General features: G+C 45.7%; 1 long non-coding RNA gene across 4 annotated transcripts; it reads right to left on the bottom strand.

Annotated features, from left to right (window-relative positions):
* Window positions 1-6,466: 6,466 nt before the first annotated feature.
* Window positions 6,467-20,308, bottom strand: LOC105242023. 4 transcript variants are annotated; one of them, XR_004628437.1, is made up of 8 exons: window positions 20,136-20,308; window positions 19,693-19,849; window positions 12,163-12,264; window positions 11,782-11,921; window positions 10,314-10,495; window positions 9,474-9,622; window positions 7,678-7,872; window positions 6,467-7,155 (listed from the first exon to the last, which is right to left on the bottom strand). It is a non-coding gene; the product is annotated as an uncharacterized LOC105242023 (long non-coding RNA). The 4 variants fall into 4 exon arrangements; XR_004628438.1 differs by lacking the exon at window positions 12,163-12,264 and having other exon boundaries at window positions 6,469-7,155; XR_004628439.1 differs by lacking the exons at window positions 11,782-11,921; window positions 12,163-12,264 and having other exon boundaries at window positions 6,473-7,155.
* Window positions 20,309-20,314: the final 6 nt, after the last annotated feature.

Raw genomic sequence — 20,314 nt, 5'->3', positions numbered from 1 at the left:
TCCACCCTCGTGTCACCCTGGAAGTAGGGAGAGACTCCGGCAACCTCTGAGAGCATGAGGGCTTGGCATCGGGCTTAGTTTTATTTGGGACAACAAATTCCTGTGGCTTTTCATACATCCAGAGAGGAAGCCAGCGTGACATTACAGCTGCATGCCCAGATAGGTGGAAATGCAGAGAAAGGAATCACTACCACTGTCATAAGGAGAAAGAATCCAGGTAAGTCTCCATAGGTGAGGTGCAGCTTAAGCTGGGTCCCAAGGCTGAATAGGAGTTCACCAGGGGGACAAGAGAGGGAAAGGGTCTATGCAAAGGCAAAGAAGTATGAAAGAGAATCCCCCTCAAAACTGTGAGTATCCTGAGCATTGGGTAAATGGCACAGAGGTCAGGAGATGGGGTCGGTAAGGAAGACACTGGGGTATTATCTGAGCTGCAAGACCATGGATAGGTGAAACTCTTAAAATGAGTCTGAATGAATGAGAGGTTTCCAAACTCGCACTTTCAAGCAGCAGACTATTTTCTTATTCGTGATCCCCTTTAGAAAAGTTGAAATTAAATGTAATTCCAATATATACATCAACTGTAACAGGGATACATTTTTCCCTGACTACAATCATCTTAGATGCGGGAAGTATGATTTTACTGATAAATGAAATTAAGCCTGACCCTGTGTGCCCAGTGACGGGCTGGCAATAAAGCTACCCTCTCTCACAAACGGGAGAACCTTCTTCCATCCAGAGTCACGTGAAAATCCAAGGTCTGATCCAGTCCAGATGGTTGAGGAAGGCTTTGATTTTTCATCCACGCAGGTGATGACTTTCAGAATGCCCACTGTCCTCTCCTGTCACCCCAGTGCTGGCCCCCTGATACAGGACACAGGATTCTTTCCCTGGTCCAGCTTCCCTGGGGACACCAGACAGCCATTTCCCTCTGAGCTGGGCATGAACCCCAGCTACTCCCCAGGACCTCCAACTAGTCCTGGTCCTAGAGTGGGGAGTCGGCCCAGCTGAGTCCATGTCTGGGGACCTCAATCTCCCCAGGCTCTCTCGGGTTAAAGTTCAAGTGCCTTAACCAGGTCTAAAGCAATGTTCTCCAAACTGCAGGTCATGGCCGATCAATGGCTTACAAAATCAATGCAGCGGGCCATGACCATGTTTTAATTACTGTATTTATTATTTATTATAATTTAAGATTTGAAGGGGGAAATGAGTCACTTTTTAAAAAATCTAATTAATTGTTGGTTTGTTTTGGTCATACATACATTTATTCATTTTTATCAACCACCTCACATCTTTTTGACATTTTTTACCAAACATCTGGTTAGGAATATTGCTCAAACATACCAAAGGGTTGTAAGAATTTTATGATGAATACCCGTAATCCCACCACCTGGATTCTACCATTAACATATTTTTAAAATTTGTGTAGATTAGGGTATAATTTACATACAGTGAGATTCATCCGTTTTAGAGTACCAGTTCTATGAATTTTGACAAATACAGTCACGTAGCCACCACCCCATTCATGATACAGAATAGTTCCTTTAATCCAGAACATTCTCCCCTCGCATTTCCAGTGACCCTTCTTCCCACCCCTGGCTACCGCTGGTCTATTTTCTCTCCCTACAGCTTGTCCTAGAAAGACAGTCATACAGCAAGTGGCGTTTTGAATCTGGCTTCTTTCGTAACACATAGTGCCCTGGAGATTTTTCCATAGTGTTTTGCGTATCAGAGGATTGTTCCTTTTTATTGCCGAGCAAAATCATCATGCGGATGTACCAAGGTTGACTCATTCATTCACCACCAGCTGGGGTGCATTTGGGTTGTTTCTTTTTTCTTTTTTTTTTTTTTTTGCAATTACAATTGGAGTCACTGTATGGAAACATTTGCGGACAGGTTTTTCTGTAAATGTGTTTTCATTTCTCTAGAGTAAATACCCAGGAGTAGGACAGTAGGTCATACGGTGAAACGTGNTCCATAGTGTTTTGCGTATCAGAGGATTGTTCCTTTTTATTGCCGAGCAAAATCATCATGCGGATGTACCAAGGTTGACTCATTCATTCACCACCAGCTGGGGTGCATTTGGGTTGTTTCTTTTTTCTTTTTTTTTTTTTTTTGCAATTACAATTGGAGTCACTGTATGGAAACATTTGCGGACAGGTTTTTCTGTAAATGTGTTTTCATTTCTCTAGAGTAAATACCCAGGAGTAGGACAGTAGGTCATATGGTGAAACGTGTTTTACTTTATAAGAAACTGCCAAACTGTCTTCCAAATGACCATATTACTTTGCACTCCCACCAGCAATGTCTGAGAGCTCTGGTTGGTTTGACTCTCACACTTACTTGGGATTGTCAGTACACTGAACAAATTTGAGCCATTCTAACGTGCGATGAGGTATCTCTTGTGGTTTAAATTTGTAATTCCCACATGACTAATGATGTTGAGCATCTTTTCATGCGCTCATTTGCCACATGTCTATATTTATAGGTGAAATTCCTGTTCAAGTCTTGTGCCCATTTAAAAAAGTTGTCATTTTCTTATTGAGTTTTGAAAGTTCTTTATATATTATGGATACAAAGCCCTTTATTAGGTATATAATTTGCACAAATTTTCTAACATTCTGTGGCTTATCTTTTTATCCCCTTGGTACTGTCTTTTGAAGAGCAGAAGTATTTATTTGGGGTGAAGTGCAATTTATCAAATTTTTCATTTATATCTACACAAACGTTTTTAGACAGTTTTACTGAGATGCAATCCATAAATCATATTACACTCAAGGCACTGAGTGTCTCAGTCAGTTAAGTGTCCAATTCTTGAATTTGGCTCAGGTTATGATCTTGGGGCTGAGACTGAGCCCCCATGGGGCTCTGCACTCAGCAGGANATAATTTGCACAAATTTTCTAACATTCTGTGGCTTATCTTTTTATCCCCTTGGTACTGTCTTTTGAAGAGCAAAAGTATTTATTTGGGGTGAAGTGCAATTTATCAAATTTTTCATTTATATCTACACAAACGTTTTTAGACAGTTTTACTGAGATGCAATCCATAAATCATATTACACTCAAGGCACTGAGTGTCTCAGTCAGTTAAGTGTCCAATTCTTGAATTTGGCTCAGGTTATGATCTTGGGGCTGAGACTGAGCCCCCATGGGGCTCTGCACTCAGCAGGAGTCTGCTTGAGATTCTCTCTCCCTCTCCCTCTGCCCCTCCCCCATGCTCTCACACGCATGCACGCTCTTTCACTCTCTCTCTCAAATAAATCTTACATAATAATAAATCGTTANGCAGGAGTCTGCTTGAGATTCTCTCTCCCTCTCCCTCTGCCCCTCCCCCATGCTCTCACACGCATGCACGCTCTTTCGCTCTCTCTCTCAAATAAATCTTACATAATAATAAATTGTTAAATAATAAGATTTATTATTTATAATAATAAATCTTTAAAAAATAAAAATAAATGATATAATATAAAAAATAAAAACAAATCCTATAATTCGCCCATTAAAAATTTACAATTCAATTGCTTTAGTGAACTCACGGATTTGTGCACCTTTCACCACGATCAATTTTAGAACATTTTCATCCTCCCAGAGAAACTCTGCACCCCTTAACCATCAATCTCCTACTCTGCCCTTCCCACCTCCAGCCACACTACTCTGCTTTCTGTCTCTATGGATTTGCCTCCTGTGGACATTTCATATAAATAGAACACACAATATGTGAGCCTTTGCAATCGGCTTCTTTCACTTAGCATCACGTTTTCCAGGTTCATGCATGTTGTGGCAGGAACCAATACACCCTTTCTTTTCATTCCCAAATAATACTCTCTCGCACGGATACGCTACATTTTACTTACCCACTATCAGTCGATGAACCTCTGGGTCATTTCCACCCTTTGGCCATTGCACATAATGCTGCTGTGAACATTTGTGTACAAGTTTTTATGTGGACACATGTTTTAATTGCTCCTGGGTTATATGCCTAGGAGCGGAATTGCTGGGTCATAAACTGCCGGCCAGTTTTCCAAAGTGGTTACACCATTTTACATCCCCACCAGCTGCATACAGGGTTACAGTTTCTCTACGTCTTCGGCAACACTTGCAATCGTCCATCTGTTTGCTAACTGTTGTCCTGGTGGCTACGAAACAGTATCTCAGGGTGGTTTTTATTTGCATTTCCCTGATGGTGTTGAATATCTTTTCATGGGCTTGTTGGCCACTTGTCTATCTTTTTTGGAGAACTGTCTGTTCAGATTCTTTACCATTTTAAAATCGGGCCATCTGTATTGTCATTATTGAAGTGTCATTGTTGCTCACATAGCCTAGAGACAAGTCTCTTATTAGATATATGATTGGCAAAAATGTTCCTCGATTCTGTGGATCATCCTTCCACTTTCTTGATGGAATCCTCTAAACCACAGAAGCTTTTCAATTTGATGATGTCCAGTTTATTTTTTTTCTTTTGTTGATTGTACTTTTTTGTGTCATAGCTAAGAAACCATTGCCTAATCCAAGGTCAGGAAGATTTATATCTACACCTTCTCCTAAGAGTTTTATAGTTTAGCTCTTGTATTTAGGTCCTCAGTCCGTTTTGAATTAATTTTTGTATATGATGTGAGGTAGGGATCCAGTTTCATTCTTTTGTAGGTGGATATCCAGTTATTCCAGCATCATGTATTAAAAAGACCAGTCTTTCTTCATGAAGTTATCTTGACAAGCATTAGCATTTTTATTATATTTTCTTTATCACACGTCTGTCAAACTTTCCATTGCTCGAACCATTTCGAAGTGGTGAGTTGCAGATACCACAGTACTTCCTCCTAACACTTCAGCATACATTTCATCAACTACAGTTCAATTTTTGTTCACAGTCTTTTTTCTTTCGGATATAAAATTTACATACAATGAAGTGCACAAATCTTAAGGGGACCATTTGATGAGTTTTGACAAATGCATTCACCTGTGCAATGCAAATCCTTCATCAAGATATAGAATGTCAACACCACCAGAGAAAGTTCCCTCACACACATTTATTTTTATATATTTGTTTTTGACAAATGCATGTGCCCATGTAACCACCACCCCAATCAAGATATAGAAAATTTCCATCTCTTGAGAAAGTTCTCTTCCACTTCTTTGCAGTTAATCTTGCCCCACCCGGTCCGCACCCCAGGCAGCCACTCATGTCATTTATATCACCATAGATTAGTTTTGCCTATTATAGAATTTCATAGGAATGAAATCATATGATGTGAACAATTTTGTGATCAGCTTATTTCACCCCTGACCAACATTTTAAAACAAATATCAGAATGAATGCCATGTTGCAGGGGGAAATATTGTTTTGCTGAACTTTGCTTCAGATACACACACACACACACACACACACNTGAATGCCATGTTGCAGGGGGAAATATTGTTTTGCTGAACTTTGCTTCAGATACACACACACACACACACACGCGTGTGTGTGTATGTGTGAATGATTGTACAGGGCCAAAATAGGAAATGCATTTCTTACTGTGGTTTGTAATTTAAAAAAAAATTGAAAGCCATTGTTCTCCTGAAGCAGAACCTTGTTTCTTTTCTACCTGTCTTTGTTACTCTCCCTGCCCCGTCATCTTCCCTGATCTCCTATCAATTACCCCAGTGATTGGTCTCACCTTTACACCTTTGCAAATTTTGTTCCTTCCCTTGGGTCACTCTCCCCACCTCATCCCAATCACCCTCAAACTGGAGAACTCCTATTCATCCATCAGATGCCCACTTGGTTGGCCCTTCTCTAGAAAATTCTCTGCTTGCTTTGCTCTCAGAATTGGTATCACGTTGTACCCTAATTACCTGGTGACTCTTTCCTTCAGCTGACCACAAACTCCCTGGGGTACAGGGACCATGTCTCATTCACCTTTGCAGTCCCTAGCTCCTGGGATGTGGCAACACAGAAGAGGTACCAAGAAATATTCACTGAACAACTGAATGAATAAACCCTGGGGTTCGGGATGACAGATGACAAACCAGCCTGATTCTTTCCCAAGAGTCTTTCCATTCCTGCTTATTTTATTGTCCTGTGTATCTCTGATTTCTTAACCATCGTGTTTTTATAACCTCCTTCAACAGCCCTGAGACCTTAGCCTTTTGGTCTTCCTCTCTCCACGCCCAGTGCTAATCCTTTCATCATTGTTACTTCCTCCCAGATGTGCTGAGGCAACAACTACCCTTTCGCGGATGACATCATATCCTTATCCTTGTGGCCTTTGCCCCAGAACCCTCTCCCATCTTGCTGAAGTTATATTAATTCTGTGACGGGGCACGTGCATGGAGGTGTCTATGGTGTGTGTGCCCGTGCACATGGAGAAATGTTCACCAAAATGTCACCGGGGGGCTACCTTTGAGATTTCAGGTGATTTTCACTTAATTTTTTTTTAAAGCTTTTCTATATGGCTCCAACTTCCTCNGCACGTGCATGGAGGTGTCTATGGTGTGTGTGCCCGTGCACATGGAGAAATGTTCACCAAAATGTCACCGGGAGGCTACCTTTGAGATTTCAGGTGATTTTCACTTAATTTTTTTTAAAGCTTTTCTATATGGCTCCAACTTCCTAACTGAGAAGTGCATCAATTATCTATTGCTGTAGGAAAGCTGCTGAAAGCCCTCAGGGGCCTGCGAGAGAAGCATGTATTGCTGAAGTTGCAATGGTCGGCCAGGTGGCTGTGCCGATCTTGGCCAGGCTCTTTCATGTCTGGGCACACTCTGGCTGTTGGGTGATCTAGACTGACCTCGGCTTGGCAGTTGAGGCAACTCGGCTCCACATTCTCTCCTACCCTGTGGGTGGGCCCAGCCTCCAGGCGTCCTCCTGGCAATGGCAGAAGTGCAAATAAGTCCAATCATGGAAGCGAATTTCAAGCTTCTGCCTCCCATCACATCTGCTCATATCCCATTGGTCAGAACAAGTCATGTGGTAGAGCTCAGGCTCCCGGTGACAGGCAGGGATCAGATACATGGCAGGGAGTGTCGATACGGGGAGGGTTGAAGAGAGGCCATCATCACAGTCTCCTACGACACATGTTCTGTCTTTATATTCAGAAGTAGTAAAGCTGGTTTCAAGCAAGATGGCTGCCAGAGCGCCAGCCCCACAACCTCCAGGGGTACAGGTGGGACACCTGTGGAAAGGACAGGTGGCTCTCTATTTCAGGCCCCGGAAGAATCTCAGGGTCTCATGGGCTCCAGTGAGTCACATGCCCGTGTCTTACCAAATCACTAAGGGTAAGGGACCACCGTGTTCTGATTGGCCACTCCTGAGTCACCTGCCCACTTGTGAGCCAGGGTAGAGTCAATTCTACCTAATTTACAGGGACCGAGACCCAGGGAGGGTGGCTCATTGGAGGAGCATCAACGATGCTACAAGAGGTGGCTGACTTAGGTTAGGTGGCCCCAGAAGTCCCTCAGACAAGGGCTGGAGCACAATTTACATGTGACGGGACCCCGGAAAGCACTGGGAGAGAGTGGGGCAGTGAAGGGGGTGGGAAGGGAGTGGGAAGGGAGCCAGGGCAGGAATGCTGATAGGCAGGTTATTGCTGGGGGACCAGCGCTCCCTCTCTCTGGAGCCTCCGGGAGACTGCAGAGCATGCCTTTAAGTTGTCCCGGCTACGTGCCCTGAGAAGCAAGGAAACTGAGCAACTTACCCACCAATTCCAATCACGGTTGGCTTGAGACCTGCTCTGTGAGCACCAACTCTCTGACACTTCTGCTTGCCCTCTGCACGGGCCAAGCTGTCTCCTGGGGCCAGAGAATGTCCTTGGGCAGAGTCGCTGGTGCTTGCAGCCAGAAATTGGACTGGTAAGTGCTAGGGGATGGGGGGGGGGTATCAACAGCATCTACTATGGAGGGAAACACAGGTCACAGGTTAGGACGTTGGCTCATTTTGGCCTGGGTCCTGCCCTTAAGGCAAAGAAGCCCATAGGTAGAGCCTCTGGAAAGAATCCCAGAGAGGAAATATGGCAGCGTGGTTCAAGGCACAGGCTGCGGAGCAGAGGAGATAGAGGGTGTGGTCTGCTTTCCCCACTTGCTAGCTGTGTGACCTTGGGCAAGTTACTTAACCTCCCTGGGCCTCAATTGCCTCGTCTATACAATGGGAACATACTGGGTTGTTTGAAGGCTGAGACAACTGATTACATGGCAGGGGGCACATGGTAAGTTTCTAAGAAATGAGAGCTACAAGGCTGAGTCCAGTCTGGAGGAATGACGTTTCCAGAAGTTTCTCCGAGTGTCCTGAGACAAGGAGCAGGTGCAAGAACCAGCCAGAGGTAAGCTGAGTTAAAGACACGGATGGCACTAAAGGACCAGCAGAGGATGTCATCAAGGTCAAGACCTTACCAGGGTCTGTAAGAAGACCCAAGAGGAAAGTCTGGAACCAGGAGGCCACTCCTTTCAGGAAATGTACTTTAGGCATGCAAGGCACACATTGGCTTGTCCCCTGTTTAAAGGATCTGGTACTCTCCTGCCTTCTTCTTGCAAAGCAACCAGAGGGCAGGAGCGGGGTGCCACCCTGTTGACAGCTTTGCCATGGTGCAATCCTATGTCCTTCCACTGGGGACTAACCAGTACCAAGGTTTCCTTTCCACAGGTTGAGCACCAAGTAGAGCACTGCAAGAGTTAAGATTGAAAATCCAACAGACTGGCTTGAGAAAATAACCAAAATGTAGGTGAGGTGAGATTTTCCTGGCTTCAGGCCTGGCTGGATCCAGGAGCTCAGACAGTGACGTCGGGACCTAATTTCACTCTCTGTTTCTCCACCCCATGACTCCCTGCTGTGGCTTTCCATGTACGGAAAGGACCTCTCTCCTGGCGGTTATAAGATGGCACCCAACAGCAATGAAGTTAAAATCCACACCTTCCACACTTACATCCAGGCCAAAAGGGTATTAAGGCTCTTGTCCCAGCAGCCCACCAAAGCCTTGAAGTTCACCCTGATTAGACACTAGCTGAGGGCACTCAAGTCACACGCTTGCCCCTGACCAAGCTTTGTGGCCTTGAGGCCAGTGGCACCAGGTATAATGAATGATGTACGCCAGGACCGCATGCTCCCATGCTAGGCTGGGTGTGGAGCCCTGAGCAATTTTGTGGATGGAAAGTTGAGGATGGGTAGATTCCCCAAAGGCAAAGGAGGCTATCGCCTCACAACAAGGGGACAAGTGTGTGTGGGAGACAAGCCATTCCCATCCACTACAAACATGTCCGTAGTTCCTACATCTTTGGCCAGACAGGTCTGCTGACAGGTGTGGGAACAGAAAACCTCACAGAAAAGCCCCAATGTGGAGCCCCATGTGCCACGCACCCATTTCCATGTTCTTTCAGGGCTGCCCCAGCTACATCTTGCCAGGCCGCCATGGTTAACTCGCTGAGCCTCTCCAGGTCTCAGCCGCCCACATCAACTACCCACGGTTCATGCGCTCATGCATTCATGCGCTCATTCACTTACCAGGCCCTCTGGGGCTGCGTGGGATACAAGACAGTTGTACACAGCTGTTTCCCCGCACCTAGCACGGTCCCTAGAACGTGCTCATTCAATATCGGTTCAAGGAATAAATGCACGAGACAAAGTCATCGCCTCCACATGCTCACCGTCTCCTAGAGAAAACAAATGAAATCATAACCAGCCCTCCATCTGGGGCTCAAGAATTCTCCACTGAGGAGGCATGAGGCCTTTAAGGAAGAGGATGGATGCTTTCCCAGCCTGAGGAAACAAGGAAGCGCACAGCTAGCCTGGGAACTGCATCGACAGTGGCACAGAGCTGGTGGGGAAGAATGTCATGCTATTAATCACTGATAGGGGCTGGAAATTTTATATTTGCCTTCACACCCTTGGAAAGGATTAGAATGTATGCAGCCAGAAGTTGCACAACGGAACCAGAGGACGCTGCCTCCTGCTCTCGCCTCCGCTGGGCCCTAGGTCTCACTTGGATTATTGTGACAGCCAGCTGTATCTCCCTCAGGTTCACCATCCACACGGCTGCCCGAGAGAGAGGTTATTATATTTACTTATTTATTTTCGAGAGAGAGAGATAAAGCGAGCACAAGTGGGGGGAGGGGCAGAGGGAGAAGCAGATTCCCTGCTGAGCAGGGAGCGCAATGCAGGACTCTCGATCCCAGGACCCCCGGGATCATGACCTGAGCCGAAGGCAGACGCTTAACCAACTGAGCCACCCAGGCGCCCAAGAGAGGTAATTTCTAAAAGCCAAGGCCTCCAACACTTGCTCACACTGCCCTTTGTGACTCAGAAGCAGTCTTCCCTCCCACCTCCGTTGGAAAGCTTCTCTACCTTCCGCTGCAGCTCTCTCCTCTTCAGAGATGCCCTCAGGACCTTTCAGAGTCCCCCGCCCCTCCACTCCTTGGTACTTCTCATGCTTTCTGTTTGCATGGCTTTCTTCCTGACCACGGTCTGGTTAAGCCTGATTTGACCACTCTTTCTTGAGTCATCATTGCTCTGAGCTACAGATCAACCTGGGGGGAAGAGAGATAGGAATAAGAGTGGCACCCCACCCTTCGGGGAGCCTACCATCTGGCACAGGTCTTCCGAGACCTGTGGTCAGATCACTTTCTCTAGCTCAGAAGCCTGGTTCCTTTAACCCGGTGGTTCTAAAGTGGGGGCCATTTTACTCCCCCTGCCCGAACAAGGGGGTATTTGGCAACATTTCGGGACGTTATGATTGTCACGACTGGGAGGATGTTTCTGGAATCTGGTGAGTAGAGGCCAAGGATGTGGCTAAACCTACTACACAGCACAGGCAGCCTCCCACGGCGAGGGCTCATCCAGTTCAAAATGTCAGTAGTGCCGAGATTGAGAAATTCTAGCAATGGGGAGCCACAGAGGGATTCTTAACTGAGAGAGAGGGAGATTGATTGATTCAACTTTGTGAACTCCAACAGCTGAGTCAGCGGTGGCCTGGAGGAAGGCAGCCTGAGATCAGGGTAAGTCAGGACTTTTTCCATTTCCCCCAGGAAATCAGTGAGGTAAGTAAGCTGAAGTCTATTGCCTTTCACAGAAACACTAAGCCTCATGTACATTCCTCCCAGATGGTAAGTCGTACCCATTGCCACAAGCAAAGTGAGCATCTCATGTCTATCAGGTTCCTGGGAGAAGTTTCTCTTTTCTGAGAAAGTGCCTGCTGGCTCAACACTCACCAGTTACCGTATCTGAGCAAGTTACTTATCCTCTCTGTGCCTATTTTCTGATCTGTGAAAAGGAGCTAAGAAGAGCACCTAACTCCTAGAATTTTTGTAATTAGCATTTTAGCCTACAACAGGGTCTGGCACACGGTGCCACAGAACTATACAAGTATTAGTTCTTAGCACCATCCTGTCATTAGCACCAGCACCATCATCATCCCCACCATCATCATCGACATCATCACCTCCACCCCATCGTCAACAACATCCTCCCCACACCCATCAGCATCACCATCGTCACCATCATTACCATCCTCGTCATCACCATCATTACCATCCTCGTCATCATCACCATCATCACCATCACCGTCATCATCACCATCATCACCATCACCGTCATCATCACCATCATTACCATCATCACCGTCATCATCATCATCACCATCATCACCATCGTCATCATCTCATCATCACCACCATTACCATCATCAACATCATCACCATCATCACCACCATCATCACCATCACCGTCATCATCACCATCATCACCGTCATTGTCATCATCACCATCATCCTCATTCTTTCTCTAAACAGTCTCCTGTTTATGGCGACTGCCTTACCTAGGGTATGATTGGATGTCATTTTGCCCCAAGAGTGGTAGCAGAAAAGATCAACTCTCAGCCTCTTTGACACAGTCTCCTTGCTTTGTCCACAGAGCTCAGCTCGGGGTCGTTGGCTATCCCTATCCCTCTGTCTTCACCTGCCAAAGCCAAGGAAGCCACAGCAGCTTGGAGGTTTCAGATGGCTCTAACTCTTGAAATAATCCCACTGGGTCTGTTCTGTTAAACTGCAACAAAACAAAGCAACCGCCCCCCACAAAACCAAGCAACAGAAGCATAAACAGAGGTTCAAGCTTCTCCTATTAAATGGTGTCTGGAGGCTGACCACAGTTGGTGTGATTCAGCTGCTCAAAGAAGTCACGGAAATATTTCTCGCCTTACAAGAATTCCAGATACTGGCTGTTGCCGGAGTCCAGTGGTTCATAGATGTCAAGGCTCCCACAATGCACTTGTCTTGGCCTTCTCTCATGGTGGCAAGATGTTCTGTGGTCACATCAGGAAGACCATGTCTATCAGGAATGCTAACATTTTCCCAGAAGCTTCTCCCCACAGACTTGCATTTGTGTTTCATTGGCAGAACTGGGTCAACTCAGCCACCCCCGGGGACAAAGGAGGCTGAGAAAGCTGGAATAGGATTGCCATGATTGGCCCAAACAAATCATGATCCATTGCCTCCACCAGGGAACCTCACTGCCCCTAGATAAAGTCTGGGTTCTGTTGGCAAGGAAGAATGTGGGAGGTGATTATCATGGTTATACAGCAATTCAAGGTACTATGGCAGCATAAAAAAAAAAAAAAGCTATCCCCTAACTTAGTGGCACTTATTCTGCCCATAAATCTGTAATCTGGCAGGGCTCGGTGGAGACAGCTTGTCTCTGCTCTACTTGGCGACAGGTTAAAACAACAGCACTTATTTTGTGCGTGATTTTGCAATTTTGTTGGAGTGAAGTGAGCTTAGCTCATCTCTGTTCCCCTAGGCGTCAGCTGGGATGACTCTGGAGCTGACCATCTGATGACTCACTCAAATCTGGACCTGGGCTGGAAAGTTCCAAACAGCTGGGGCTCCTTGGACTTCTCTCTGTATCTCTCTGTGGACTCTCCATGTGCTCTCTCCAGCGTAGCTGGACTTCCCACATGTCAGCTCAGGGATTCCAAGGTGTGAGTTGAGAGAAAGAGAGGGAGGGAGGGAGAGAGAGAAAGGGATGGAGGGAGAGAGGGGGGTGGAAAGAACGGAAGGAGGGAGAGAGAGAGAGAATTCCAAGGGGAAGCTGTTTCTCCTTGTTAAACCTAGCCTTAGAAGTCACTGAATCATTTCTACCAGATCTTATTCACGAGAAGAGACCCACTGAGGCCAGGCCTTCCATAGGAGAGAGGAACTAGACTCCTTCTTTTGTGGAAGGAAAAATCATTGGACATGTTTTAATGCCACATCAACCTACCAATGACAGAGACCTAAAAATAAAACAGACGGTAAAGCATTGCATTGGATGGAGAATTAAGAGGACAGCTGACAAATTCTTTGAAACGCTTTTTTCTCTCTAGATCCTAACACTTAGATCATGCTGCTTTTAGAAGAATCGGAGTGGGTTTTGCTCAGAAAAGGAAGTCATTCCTCATTTTAGAGGCAGAGCCACCCTGTTGCAGTTCCTTCCTTCCCATGTCCCATCAGCTTTGCCATCTCCTGACTCCCAACCGCGAGTGCAAGCAGCTCTTTGAGGGCTTGTCTCCTGGTTGTTGGAGCCTGCTCTGCTCCCCTTCCCGGTCCCTGTTCCACTTCCACCCCAGTAGCTCTGAGCCGATGGCTGAGAGGAGTAGGTGTATAAATACCCTAGCTCTCTCCCCCTTAGTGAGGTGACTTTCCGGTGCATGTTCTCCACTGTCTCCCAGACTTGTGCAGCGGAACTGAGCCTTAACTGACCAGAGAGATTGCCTGCTCGGTGATGCCAGCTGTGTTCACGCTTTCCCTTCCCAGTTGTACTTCCCATACCTCTCCTGGTGGTCCTGGGACCACTGACCAGATAAGCTGCTTGTGTTAGAATCCTAATCTCCAAGTCTGCTTCTGGGGAAAACAAACTAAGACAACTAGGCTTCCAAATGGGGAGACAGGACTTGGAGTTTCAGCTCCGACATGGAAAGAGTTTGGAAGTCATCACTGCCATCCTCACAACGAGAGAAAAGCTGAACAAAGTGAAGATTGAGGACTTTCCTTAGACCCTTTAGGGAATGGAGGTCACGGGGCAGGCTGTCACCTCAAAAGCTGGGGAGACAAGGTGAACACAGAATTTCACAGCTCAGATCAGCTTACTGGATGCAGAAACCAGTACAGCTAATAAGTGGTAGGAACACTTAAGTAATACTTTTGATAAATTGCAGGAGGTTGAGTGTGAACTAACTTGGGAGATGAAAACTGGGGGCCCAGTCTTAGGAGGACCCCATACTTTCATAGATTTTACCTCGAGGAGCCTACCACATGCTCCCAGTTAATATCAGAGAAAAAAAAAATCCTCTCATGTTTTAGGGTAGGGAGCGGGAGGGAAGTGACCATTCTGAAATGCCCAGAGAGCATTCTCCGTAACAAAGGCCTGCCCTCTAAGGGAGGCTGCTTTACCAGAGCCACATGGGAGCTGAGGGAAGGGAAATGCGGTCAACTCCAGCTCCATCTAGCCTTTCTGTCTGTAGGAAGGCAAGAAAAAAAAAAAAGTCTAAGAAATGATTCTGAAGGCCACAGACCAGGAACTCAGGCCCCCTAGAAAACCGAGATTTAATTATATTACTACAGATGGCCTTTCCTCTCCAACACCTCCCCCCTCCCATCAACAGGGCTCCCGTATAATAACAGGGGAGCACAACTGAGAGAACTGAAGGACAATAACTATATAAAATACATAAATAAAATTAAAAAGACAATAAATAAATAAAAGACATTTTATTTAAGAAGGGATTCTTAGGAAAACCCAAAGGCCACAGAGGGTTAAAAAAAAAAGGAAACTAGAGAAAACTAAACCCTCTGGTATCTCCAGATACTGAGAATATTAAACACAGCCCAGCTCCTAGACAGATTCACATAAAACCTCATCCTGGCAGCCCAGTTATCTCAGTTCCTATTATGCAACATATTATGCTGGGCTCTCCACAAACATTTATAAGATGTGCTAAAAGGCAAGGAAAAACATAGTCTGAAAAGATAAAGCCCCATAGGAACCAGACTCAGATATGATACAGATTCAAGACTTAATCAGACAGGAAGGGAATTAAAAGTAACTACAAATTAATATGTTGAAGGACCTAATGGAAAAAGTAGACAACATGCAAGCAGAGAAATTGACACCGTAAGAAAGAATCAGGAAGGAATGTTAGGGAAAAAACACACTGTAATGGATATGCGTGACACTCTTGGTGGACACATGAGTTGATTGGACATAGCCCAGTGAGCTTGAGGGTATGTCAACAGAAATTTCCCAAACTGATATGTAGAGAGAAAAAAGAATGGAGCCAAGCAAGATAAATATCAAAGGATCTGTATCTAGGCGTATCATATTCAAACTGCAGAAAACCAAAGGCAAAGAAAAAATCTTGAAAGGAGCAAGTAAGAGGGAAAAAATCCTTATCTATCAAGAAACAGACTTCTTGTCAAAACCAGGCAAGCAAGAAGAGAGTGGAGTGAAAAATTTAAGGATGGAAGGAAAAAAACCACCCACCTGGAACGCAACATCCAGTGAAATTACCCCTCAAAAGTGAAGGAGAAGTGAAGACTTTGTCAAACAAACAAAAACCAAGGAAATTTGTTGCCAATAGATGTGCCTTCCAAGAAATGTTAAGAGAAGTTCTTTGGAGAGAAAGAGAATAATGTCAGAAACTCAGATCGACATTAAGAAGAGTGTCAGAGAAGAAATAAACTAAGGAAAGTTAAAAATTAAATTGTAAAAACTTGACCTAATAGATAACGATTCAACGTAATAGTAGTTTTGGGTGATTATAACATACGGGTAAGTGAAATGAATGGCAGCAATGTTACGGGGGATGGGAGGAAGGAAAATTGGGAAAACTCTGCACTACCTGCACTACTTGTAACACACTATGGCATTGTGTGGAAGTGAATTTAGATTAAGTTGTAAATATATATTGCAAATTCTATGACGAGCATTGAACTTTTTAAAAAAGAAGTACAATTGATATGCTAAGGGAGGAGAGAAACTTTAATCATATAAGATGCTCAGTGAGGACCGGAGAAAGCAGAAAAAGAGAATGTTAAGAAAAAAAATAAGTGCAACGAATAGGAAACAGCCAATATGGTAGATAGTAGCCCAATAACATTGAAAATCACTTCAAATGTGAATGGTCTAAATACATCAACTAGAGTACAGAGACTGTCAGAGTGGATTAAAAAACGAGACCCAACTGCATTTTGTCTACAAGAAACCCTTTTCAAATGTATACATGCACTTAGATGAAAACTAGTGGGATGAAGAAAGATATACCATGCTAACCGTTCATCAAAAGAAAGCTGTAGCCATATTAACTTCAGACAAAGCCGACTTCAGAACAGGGAATATTACCAGGGAGAAAAGAGGGTATTATGTAATGATAAAAGCGTCCGTTCTCCAAGACGACATAACAACCTTTAATGTGAACGCATCTAACAACAGAGAAGTCAAAATACATAAGGCAAAAACTGAAAAATCTGCAAGGAGAAATAGACAAATCCATCATTATGTGGGTAATCATATATTGGGTAATACTAATAATATTGGAAGTTGGAGACTTCAACACCTTGTCCATAACTGAGAGATCCATGAAGCAAAAATCAGTAAGTACATGGCTAAACCAAACAGCCCTATCAATCAACTGGATCTAACTGACATTCACAGAATACTTCATCTAACAACAGAAGATTATACTTTCTTCTCAAAGCTCACATGGCACATTTGCCGAGACAGACCACATTCTGGACCATAAAACACACTTCAACAAATTTAAAAGATTAGAAATCATAGAAAGTATATATTTAGTCTACCACAGAAGTAAACTAGAAATCAAAAATGGAACAAGATCGGGGTGCCTGGGTGGCTCAGTTGGTTAAGCGTCTGACTCTTGATTTTGGCTCAGGTCATGATCTCTATGCTGGGCATAGAACCTGCTTAGGATTCTTTCGCTCCCTCTCCCTCTGCCCCTCCCCTCCCTTAAGAAAATAGAAAAATAGCTGGAAAATCCCAAAATATTTGGAGAATAAAAAGCACACTTCTCAATAACACATAGATTAAAGAAGAAATCACCGGGAAGTTTTAAAAAGTATTTTTAAATAAACAAAATAAAAACATAACTTACCAAACTTTGTGAGGTGTGGTGAAGGAAGTGCTTAGAGGAAAATCTATAGCACTGAATGCAGATATTAGAAATGAAGAAAACACTAAAATCAGTAACCTAAGAGATGGCAAAGAAACATAGAAAAAGATGCTCGACATAATATGTCCTTTAGGGAATTGCGAATTAAAATAACGACGATATATACCATTATACATCTACCACACTAGCCAAGATCCAAAAATATCAACACCATGTGCTGGCAAGAACGCAAACAAGCAAGAACTCCCACTTGCTGCTGGCGGGAATGCAAAAGGGTACAGACTTTGGAAGAGTGTTTCAAAATTTCTTACAAAACAAAGCGTCCTCTGACCATATGATCCAGCAATTGCACTCCTCAATATTCACCCAAAAGAGTTGAAAACATGCCCATGGAAACCTTGCACACAAGTGCTCATAGCAGTTTTATGCCGAATTGCCCCAGACTGAAAGCAATTGAGGAGTCCTGTAACAGGTGAACGAGTGGTATATTCAGATGATGGAATTCAGTGCTTTAAAAAAAAGGCAATCAACAACAAAAGGACAAGGAGGAATCCTAAAATCATATGGCTAAGTGAAAGAAACCAGTCTTAAGAGACTATATGCAGCCTGTGTCCACCTGTATAACATTTTGAAAAAGGGAAAACCGTAGGTACATTGAACAGACCAGTGACTTCCATGGCTTCCATGGTCCTCATTGCTATATTGGTGGATACAAGTCATTATGCATTTGTGTGCTCTCTCTCTCTCTCTCTCTCTCTCGAGGGAACGTGCATGCGTGCAGGCAAGAAGGTGGGGGGACAGGCAAGAGGGAAAGAGAACCTCAAGCAGACTCCATGCCAAGTGGGGAGCCCGACTTAGTGCTCGATCTCACGACCCTGCGGTCAGGACCTGAGCCAAAATCAAGAGCCAGATGCTTCACTGACTGAGGCACCCAGGCGCCTCTAGCTTCCTTTATTCTAAAAATACAGTGTATAATACATATGATATGCAAAATATGGGTTAATCAACTGTCTTGTCGGTGAGGCTTCCCGTCAACAGGAGGCTATTAGTCCTTAGGTATTTGGGGAGTCGAGAGTTACACGTGGATTTTCCACTGCCCAGGGGTCGGCGCCCCTGACCCCCCACCCATGGTGTTCAAGGGTCAGTTGTAGATGAGTCTGAGTCCCTGTGTGTGGGTGTGAATGTGCGTGGCGGTGTGAGTGTGCATCAGTGTGAACACGTGGAGTGTGTGGATGAGTGTAAGTCAGTGCTAACATATGGGTGAATGAGTGTGCGTGGATGAGTGTGAACGTGCATGGCGGTGTGAGTGTGCATCAGTGTGAACACGTGGAGTGTGTGGATGAGTGTAAGTCAGTGCTAACATACGGGTGAATGAGTGTGCGTGGATGAGTGTGAATGTGTGCAGGGGTGTGAGTGGGTGGATGTGCGAGTCCATGACTGTGAATGTGTTTGGGGAATGTGAGTGAGTGGGTGTAAGGATGGGCGTGAATGTGGGTGCAAGCTTTTCTAGGCAGGATCAAACCTTCATCAGCAAAGCAATGTCTACAGCTGCCCCGGTTGCGCTTCGTGGAATTCACGTGAAATGCAGAATTCCCATCTGACCTGTTGGAATTTGCAGCTGGCCAAGCTTCCTGTCCTTGCTGAGGTCTCTTTGCCTGTCTGCCTGGGCTGTCCCCCTCCAGTGTTCATTACACCCAGCTGCTTGCGTTTCTTACTTGTCAGGGCCCCAGCCAGACCCCCAGGGCTAGGAAAGCGGGAGATGGGTCTCTATTTCTCCCTTTCCGCAGCCCCCAGCACAGGGCCTGGCACAATGGAGGCATCAAAACACAGATGCTGAATAACTGTAGTCTTTCTCGCCTCCAGGTATTTGCTCACCCGGTCCCCTCTGCCTGAATGCCTTTCCCTTTTCCTGCTCTCTCCTGCACTGACCTGTGGAGGCCACCTCCTCCAGGAAGCCATCCTTGACTCCTAGAGACTGTCTACTGTCACATACTTGAGTTATAAGGTCTCAGAAAGCAAGGATCGCGTTTGTTTCATATCTTCATATCTGTGTCCTCAGCCCTTGTCACAGGGTTAGGCAGCAGGGCCAAGTAAGAGTAAGCGCATGAAGAATAATGAAACAGAATGGAAGTACCATGTCCCCTCCCACAGGAAGCCAACACTTACTCCCTGCTTCCCTGGCTCACCCCCCAACACAGCAACCCCATTGGGCTGTCCTTGGCTCTGAGGACTTTGTCACTACTCAGACCAGGAGCTCCTAGAGGCTAAGATGGGGTCAAATTACTCTCAGGGTCCCCAACACTACCCAGCTCGAGTCTGCACATCCCTTACCTCACCTCCTCCCCTTCTTCCCTCCTCAAGGCTCTCCAGCCAAGCTAGCCTTCAGACAATTCGTCAAAACATGCCACCCCAGGGCCTTTGCACATGCTGTTTTCGTTCCCAAAACTAGTCTTCCCCCATATTCTCTTCAGATTCAGCTCAAATATCTCATCAGGGGCACCTTTCAACCACCGGCCTCACTGGCCTTACATGTCCTTCTCTGTTTTACTTTTTCTTGGGACCTCTTACCTGAAATACTTTACTCCTTAGTGTTCTTCCCCGCCGTCTGGCTCCCCTGGGGCTTTTCTGGTGTCCAGTAGTTAGTGGTCTATGGCGCCTGGGCTCAAATTCCACACCTGCTGCGTGATTCTCAGCAAGTTGCCCCTCTGTGCCTCAGTTTCCCCGTCTGTAAAATGAGTGATAGTAATATAGCTCCTTCATAGGGTAGTTGGGAGGATCAAATGAGTTACTACAGGCAGCGCCTCAGAGCAGAGCCTGCCAGATTGTCCTAGCTATTGATAGAAGGGTTGCTCCACTATCTAAATTCTTGTGGCGCCTAGCATATGGTAGGCGCGCAGTAAGCGTTCGAAGGAGGAGCCCCCACGGGCACTTAGCAGAAGCCAGAAGCCGGGCTGTTGGAAACGGGAGAAGGACGAGAACTGCCCACCCGCCCCCCTCAGCCCCAGATGCACCTGCCCCTCCGCAAAGCGCGGCTGGGGGCCTGGGGCCGCCCGGAAGGCCCCCACAGGAGCTGGGACTTTATCCGCCAGCCAGGGGGAAGCACGGCGGAGTTCTCCGCGGGGGCGGCCGCGCGCCCAGGGGGGGCGGGCCGGGGTGTCGGGGCCGCCCGCTGCGAGGTCGGCGGCCGGCC

This window comes from Ailuropoda melanoleuca, chromosome 10 (assembly GCF_002007445.2).
Source record: "Ailuropoda melanoleuca isolate Jingjing chromosome 10, ASM200744v2, whole genome shotgun sequence".
NCBI lineage: Eukaryota > Metazoa > Chordata > Mammalia > Carnivora > Ursidae > Ailuropoda > Ailuropoda melanoleuca.
This window is presented reverse-complemented; position numbering and strand designations above follow the sequence as displayed.